This window comes from Orycteropus afer, unplaced genomic scaffold, assembly GCF_000298275.1.
Source record: "Orycteropus afer afer isolate SDZICR_OR568_19922 unplaced genomic scaffold, OryAfe1.0 scaffold00084, whole genome shotgun sequence".
Classification (NCBI taxonomy): Eukaryota; Metazoa; Chordata; class Mammalia; order Tubulidentata; family Orycteropodidae; genus Orycteropus; species Orycteropus afer.
Genome location: NW_006921671.1, coordinates 1595591 through 1602592, shown reverse-complemented (window position 1 = coordinate 1602592; position 7002 = coordinate 1595591).

The following is a 7002-nucleotide window of genomic DNA, read 5'->3' as shown; positions in this document are numbered from 1 at the left end:
TGAGCATTTCTTCATATGTTTGTTGGCCGCTTGAATATCCTCCTTGGTGAAGTGTCTATTCATGTCTTCTGCCCATTTTTTAATTGGATTGCTTGATCATGATATATCTTGACAACTTTTTTTTGGCCTCATCCTGAATGGGATTTGTTGACCTTCTTGGATGGAAACTTTCTCATCTTTCATGATACTAGGAAAATTTTCTGCCAATAAATGTACAATGTTCTCTGTTCCTTTCTTTTCTCCCTCCACTTTTGGAATTCCAATTATCAGTATATTATTCCTTTTGACAATGTTCCACATAACTCTTAGGCTGTCTTCATTCTTTTTTCTGATTTTTACTTGAACAACTTAGTACCAAAGAATTTATCCTCTGTTCTGCTGATTCTTTCTTCCATTGATTTAGTTCTACCTCTATGTTCTTCTTGTCTATTTCTGATATTTCATTGCTAAACTTTGAATTTCTTGTTGTTGCTTTTGTATGGTTTATAGTGATCTATTTTGCCATTTTATTCTTGTATTGTTTTCCTGAATCCATCTAAGCTTTTATCAGTGTTTTCATTGATCTCTTTGATAAGCTTCTATGTGAGTCTTTTGAATTCCTTGTCAGGTACTTCTATTGCCATTTAATCCTTAGGAACATTTTCTGCCCTTTTATTTTGTTTTGAGCCATTTTATCCTGTTTCTTCATATTATTTGTCATTGAATGTTATCTCTGAGGCATTAATGTGCTGCTTTATTTAAGTGCAGATGACCTGCGGGAACTGTTTGGGTGTGGAATGGTGTGCTGTTGTATATGAGTAGATGTTATATTATAGCATTAGAATCTCCTGCTTATCAATTTTCAGAGGTGTAGCTGACATCTGTCAGGATTGACATTGCTGGTGAGGTGTTATGTCTGTCCGTATGATCACCTGGGCATGGGTGCAGGACGTATTCTAGCTAGTTGCTGAGTTGGATGTTGGGTTTACTCACCGTTGGTTTCTGGCTGATCAGGATAAGGTGCAAAGATGACCAGTTCCCAGGAAGGTGGCACAAGAATTTGTACCACTTGGTATCAGGTAGGAAAGGTGGTGCATTACTGGTTGAAATGAGCAAGCATGAGCCTCTGATTACAGGTCTGACAATGTATGAGCTCAGATTACTAGTGGGTGTGGCTATGTGGGGATGAACTAGGGTGGGTACAAACCTCTGGTTACAGGTCTGACAGTATGGGAATGTGCATTCTTAGTATCACCAGGTTGTGGCAATGTGGTCACCAGGAGAGGGGAGAAAGGAAAACATATTATCTCAGTCTGTCAGGGGCACTGGGCAGCTGCTCACTAATGTAGCCATTGGTCAGGAGCTGATCAAATGTAAGGAGCAGGGGTTTCTCCAGAGTCCCGTTGGGTGGGTGATCTTTAGCCACTACTCCAATGATCCTTTACTCTGTCAGTGCCATCCACTAAAGTAATCAGGGACTGCAACTGGTATATAGTTCTGTCTGTATCTTCTGGCTCCCTCCCTGCATCATTGTCACCTGGATCAATAGGGCTCTTGCCCAGCTTCCTGTACTTTCCCTCCTTAGATCCAGTTCATGTTCTGCTCACCTTACTTCACTGAGTGTTTGTTGGCACAAAATCTCTGTTTCCTATTGGGGATTCTGTGAAGTTGCCTTCTGTATTCCTCACTTGGAATGCTGCTCATTTTGTCTCAAGATGGGCACATATGCCAGTCAGATGGTAGGATGTTGACAGTCCATATGTCTCCTTGTTTGCTGCTTTCATTTGGTTTCTCTTTCCCTTTGGTGTTCATTCTAATTCTTCATCCTTCTGTTTGCTGTTCTGATGCCTCAGATTATCATCTGTATTTGTTTCACTTCTCTTAGTTTTTTGCTGTAGGCAGATAGAAGGTGTGTGTGACTAAGCTGCCATGTTGGGCTGTCTCTGTTTAATCTCTTTTATATCTCAAAAGAGATTGACTCAAGATGCAGCCTACACTAATCCTGTCTCATTCACATAATGAAGACAAGCCATTCCCAAATGAGTTTATAATCTCTGGTATTGTTGTAATAGTAAGGTGCCATCTAGCTGCTTCTGACTCATATTGACTCCATGTATAATAGAAAGAAACAGTACTCATTCCTGCACTGTCCTCACAATCTTTGCTATGCTTGAGCCAATTATAAGCACTGTATCAATTCATCTCATTGAGAATCTTCCCTTTTTTGTTGACCATCTATTTACCAAGCATGATATCCTTCTCTAGGGACTCATCCCTTCTGAGAACATGACCAAAGTACATGAGATGAAGTCTGGCCATTCTAGCTTCTAAGGAGCATTCTGGCTGTACTTCTTTCAAGACAGATTTGTTTGTTCTTCTGGCAGTCCATGGTATTTTCAGTATTCTTCACCAACATCACAATTCAAATAGATCAAACCTTCTGCTGTCTTTATTCATTGTCCAGCTCTCACATACATATGAAGCTGTTGAAAGTACTATGGCTCAGGTCAGGTACATTTTAGTCTTCACAGTGACATTTTGCTCTTTAACACTTTAAAGAGGTCTTTTACAGCAGATTTTCCCAGTGCATTACATTTGACTTCCTGATTGCTGCTTCAATGGGGATTGATTGTGGATCCAAGTAAAATGAAATCCTTGACAACTTCATTCTTTTCTCCATATATCATAATGTTGCTTATTGGTCTAATTGTGGGGATTTTTTTTTGTTGTTTATTTTGATGTGTAACCATACTGAGGGCTATAGTTTTTAAACTCATCCATAAGTGCTTTAAGTTCTCTTTGCTTTCTGCAAACAAGGTTGTGTCATCTGCATATAACAGGTTGTTAGTGAGCCTTCCTCCAGTCCTGATGCCATGATCTTCTTCATATAATCCAGCTTCTCTGATTATTTTCTCAGCATACAGATTGAGTAATTTAGGTGAAATATTACAACCCTCATGCACACCTTCCTTGATTTTAAACCATACAACAAGTATTCCCTTGTTCTGTTCAAAGGACTACCTCTTTGTCTGTGTATATGTTCCTCATGATCACAATTAGGTATTCTGGAATTCATATTTTTTTGCTATGTTATCCATAATCTGTTATGATCTATACAGTGAAATGGCTTTGTGTAGTCCACAGAACACGGGTAAACATCTTTCTGGTATTCTTTGCTTTCAGCCAAGTTCGATCTGATGTCATCAATGATATCCCTCATTCCATGCCCTCTTCTGAATCTGGCTTAAATTTCTGGAAGTTCCTTGTCAATACACTGGTGCAACTGTTTTTGAATCATCTTCAGCAAAAATTTTACTTGCATATGATACTAATGATAGTCTTCTCAGTAAATAGTACTGGGACAATTGGAAAGTCAGATAAACAAGAATGAGTTGAATCTTTACTTCAAGCCATACACAAAAATCAACTCAAGTTGGATTAAAAATCTACAGATAAGGACCAAAACCATAAAAATCTCAGAAGAACAGATGTACATTTTTGTGATCTTGGGTTCTTAGATATGACACCAAACGTATAAGGAACAGAAGAAAAATAAAGTGACTTCATCAAAATTATAAATCTTTTGTGAATCCCATGACATCATCAGAGTAAAAAGACAACCTCAAGAAGAGGGGAAAATACTTGAAAATAATATGTTAATAGGGACTTGTATCTGAAATATATGGACAACTCTTACAATTCAATAATAAAAAGGCAACCCAATTTTAAAAATGGGCATAGGTCTGAATACATAGTTCTCCAAAGAAGATGCCAATAAGCACATGAAAAGATGCTCAATTAACTGTTAAGCAAATACAAATCAAAATACCAATGAAATTACACTTCATATCCACTGTAGTTGTAATCAAAATATCAGATAATAACTATTGGTGAGGACGTGGAGTATTACAATCCTCACACACTGCTAGTGCAAATATAAAATGGTGAATGGAAAAACATCACTTTGGGGAAAACATCTGTCAATTTCTCAAATGTAGTTAGCCATTTGATTCATCAATTCCACTCCTAGGTGTATTTTGTTGTTCTTGTGTGCTATTGAGTCAATTCCAACTCATAGGGACCTTATACAACAGAGTACATTTTCTCCATAAGGTTTCTTAGGAAGTAGTCTTTATGGGAGCAGTTACCAGATCTTTTTTCCATGGAGCCACTGTTGGTTCATATCAACAAACTTTTGGTTAGCAGCCCATCATGTCACCAGTGTTATTAAGTATATAGCAGAGAGAGATGAAAACATACCTTCAATCAAAATATAGGTTGTTATTTTTGTTTGATGTTGTCATGTTGGGTTCAACTCAGAGTGACTATAGGTGCAACAGAACAAAACACAGCTCGGTCCTGTGCCAGACTCACAATCCTTACTATACCTGAGCTTCTCCTTGAAGCCACTGTGTCAATCCATCTCATTGAGGGCCTTCCCCTTTTTTTGCTAACCCTCCACTTAACCAAGCATGATATGCTTCTCCAGAGAAGGGTCCCTTTAGACAACATGACCAAAGGAGATGAGATGAAGTTTGGTCATTCTCCCTTCCAAGGAGCATCCCGGCTGCACTTCCTATGGGAAATATTTGTTTGCTCTTCTGGCAGTCCATGGTCTTTTCAGTGTTCTTTGCCAACACCATAACTCAAAAGCATCAACCCTTCTTTGGTCTTCCTTATTCATTGCCCAGCTTCCACATGCATATGAGGCTATCGAATTGGATAGCACCTTAGTATTTAAAATGACATATTTGCTCTTCAGCACTTTAAAGAGGTTTTTGCAGCAGATTAGCCTAGTGCATTATGTCATCTGATTTCTTTTCTTTTTTTGGCACCTTGGTCTTCAGAGTGACATCTATGTTCTTTAACATTGTAAAGATGTCTTTTGCAGCAGATATGCCCAATGCATAAGTCATTTGATTTCTTTCTTTCCTTTTTTTTTTTTTTTGTAATTTGGGTGAAAGTTTACAGAGCAAATTCACATACACTTTGTCTCAGGACATTGACTACAATTTACCCCAATGCAACAGCTCCCTTCCCACTTCCTCCCAATAGTTACCACTTCTCTGTGTCCTTCCCTCCATGCACTCCTGCCCCCTGAGCTATTTCCCTGTGCATAAAGAGTCCTTCTTTCTCCCATGATTGTTCTCTCCAAGGAGAGTATTTACCTCAGGTAAATGTCAACTCATATGTTTGTCTTTTGTTTGGCTGGAAGCCACAGGTGTGGGTTCAATTCCAGACCTGAAGGGCAGCTAGGGACCATAGTCTCAGTGGTTCCACCAGGCTCTATCAGACCAGCAAACATTGTCTCCCCCCACTTTTGTTTTTTCAAATGATTTTGAGTTTTATTCCACATTCTTCTCCCTCTTTATCCAGGATCTCCTACATAGATCTCCCTCTGAGTGGTTGACAGTGGTAGCCAGGCACCATCTAGTTCTTCTGGTTTCATAGTCATATAAGCTGCGGATTGCATGGTGTACCAGTCACTAGGACTAATTGTTTCCATGAATCTTTGGATTTCTTCATTCTTCTCTGCTCTGGACCAAGAGACCTATCATTGCATCTAGATGGCAGCTTGCAAGCTTTTAAGATCCCAGTCACTACTCACCAAAGTAGGAGGTGGAACAATGTGTAGTATGTTATACTAATTGAGCTTGATATCCCCTGCAACTGTGGTCTTGAGCACAGGTTCAACTACTCAGTCTCTCTGGATAGCTGGTTTTGACCGAGAAGTGATGATAAACCTGTCTCTTGTCAGCTCTACTGTACATCTGGGAATTCTTACAGAACATACAAATACACTTGTAGGGCCATTGTCTGCCAATCCTATACATGGACTTGGGTGCACTCCCTGCTGCATAGACATACCTAATAGTTCAGCCTGTCCATCCATCTATCCACTCATATACCCATGTTTGCTTTCACTGACAACACAGTACTGTATGTACAAAAGGGTTCATCTTCATTGTCTGTACCTCTCATGTACCTCTCTATGTCTTCCTCTTCCTCAATGCCACCATGTTGATCACTCACATTTGGTACATGGCCTTCTCTTCACATAAATCAATACTTATCTCTACCTATCTAACAGTGTTCCCTTCCCTCCCCGCCCATTCCTGATAACCAACAAAGAAAATTTCCTTCCATATGTAAACCTTTCCTTGACTTTTACAATAACAGACTAATACAATATTTGTCCTTCTGTGATTGACTTTTTTCACTCATCATAATGTCCTTCGAGTTCATCCACATCATGAGATGTTTTGTAGATTCTATTATTCTTTAAGGATGTATAGTATTCCATTGTGTGTATGTACCATAGTTTGTTTATCCATTCCTCAGTTGACGGACACCTAAGTTGTTTCTGTCTTTTTGCTATTGTAAGTAGTGCTGCGATGAACATGGATGTGCATATGTTTGTTCTTGTCCTGGCTTTCACTTCTTTAGGATATATACCTAGTAATGCAATGGCTGGGCCAAATGGTATTACTATTTCCAACTTTTTAAGGAATCTCCATACTGCTTTCCACAGTGGATGTACCATTTTACAGTCCCACCAGCAGTGTATGAGAGTCCTAATCTCTCCACATCCTCGCCAGCATTTGTTATTTTCTGTCTTGTGGACTTTGTTACTAGTGCTGGGGCCAGATGATATCTCATTGTTGTTTTGCTTTGCATCTCTCTAATGGCTGGCTAATGATCATGAGCATTTCTTCATATGTTTGTTGGCCACCTGAATATTCTCTTTGGTGAAGTGTCTATTCATGTCTTCTGCTCATTTTCAATTGGATTATTTGTCTTTTTGTTATTGAGGTATTGGAGTTTTATATAAATTCTAGAGATAAGTCCCTTGTCAGATATGTCATTGCCAAATATTTTTTCCCAATCTGTAGGTTCTCTTTTGACCCTTTTGGAGAAGTCTTTGGGAGTACATAAAAATTTACTTTTAAAAGGTCCCATTCATCTAGTTTCTCTTCTGCTGTTTGTGTATTTTGGGTTATGCTTGATAGTCTATTTATGCCA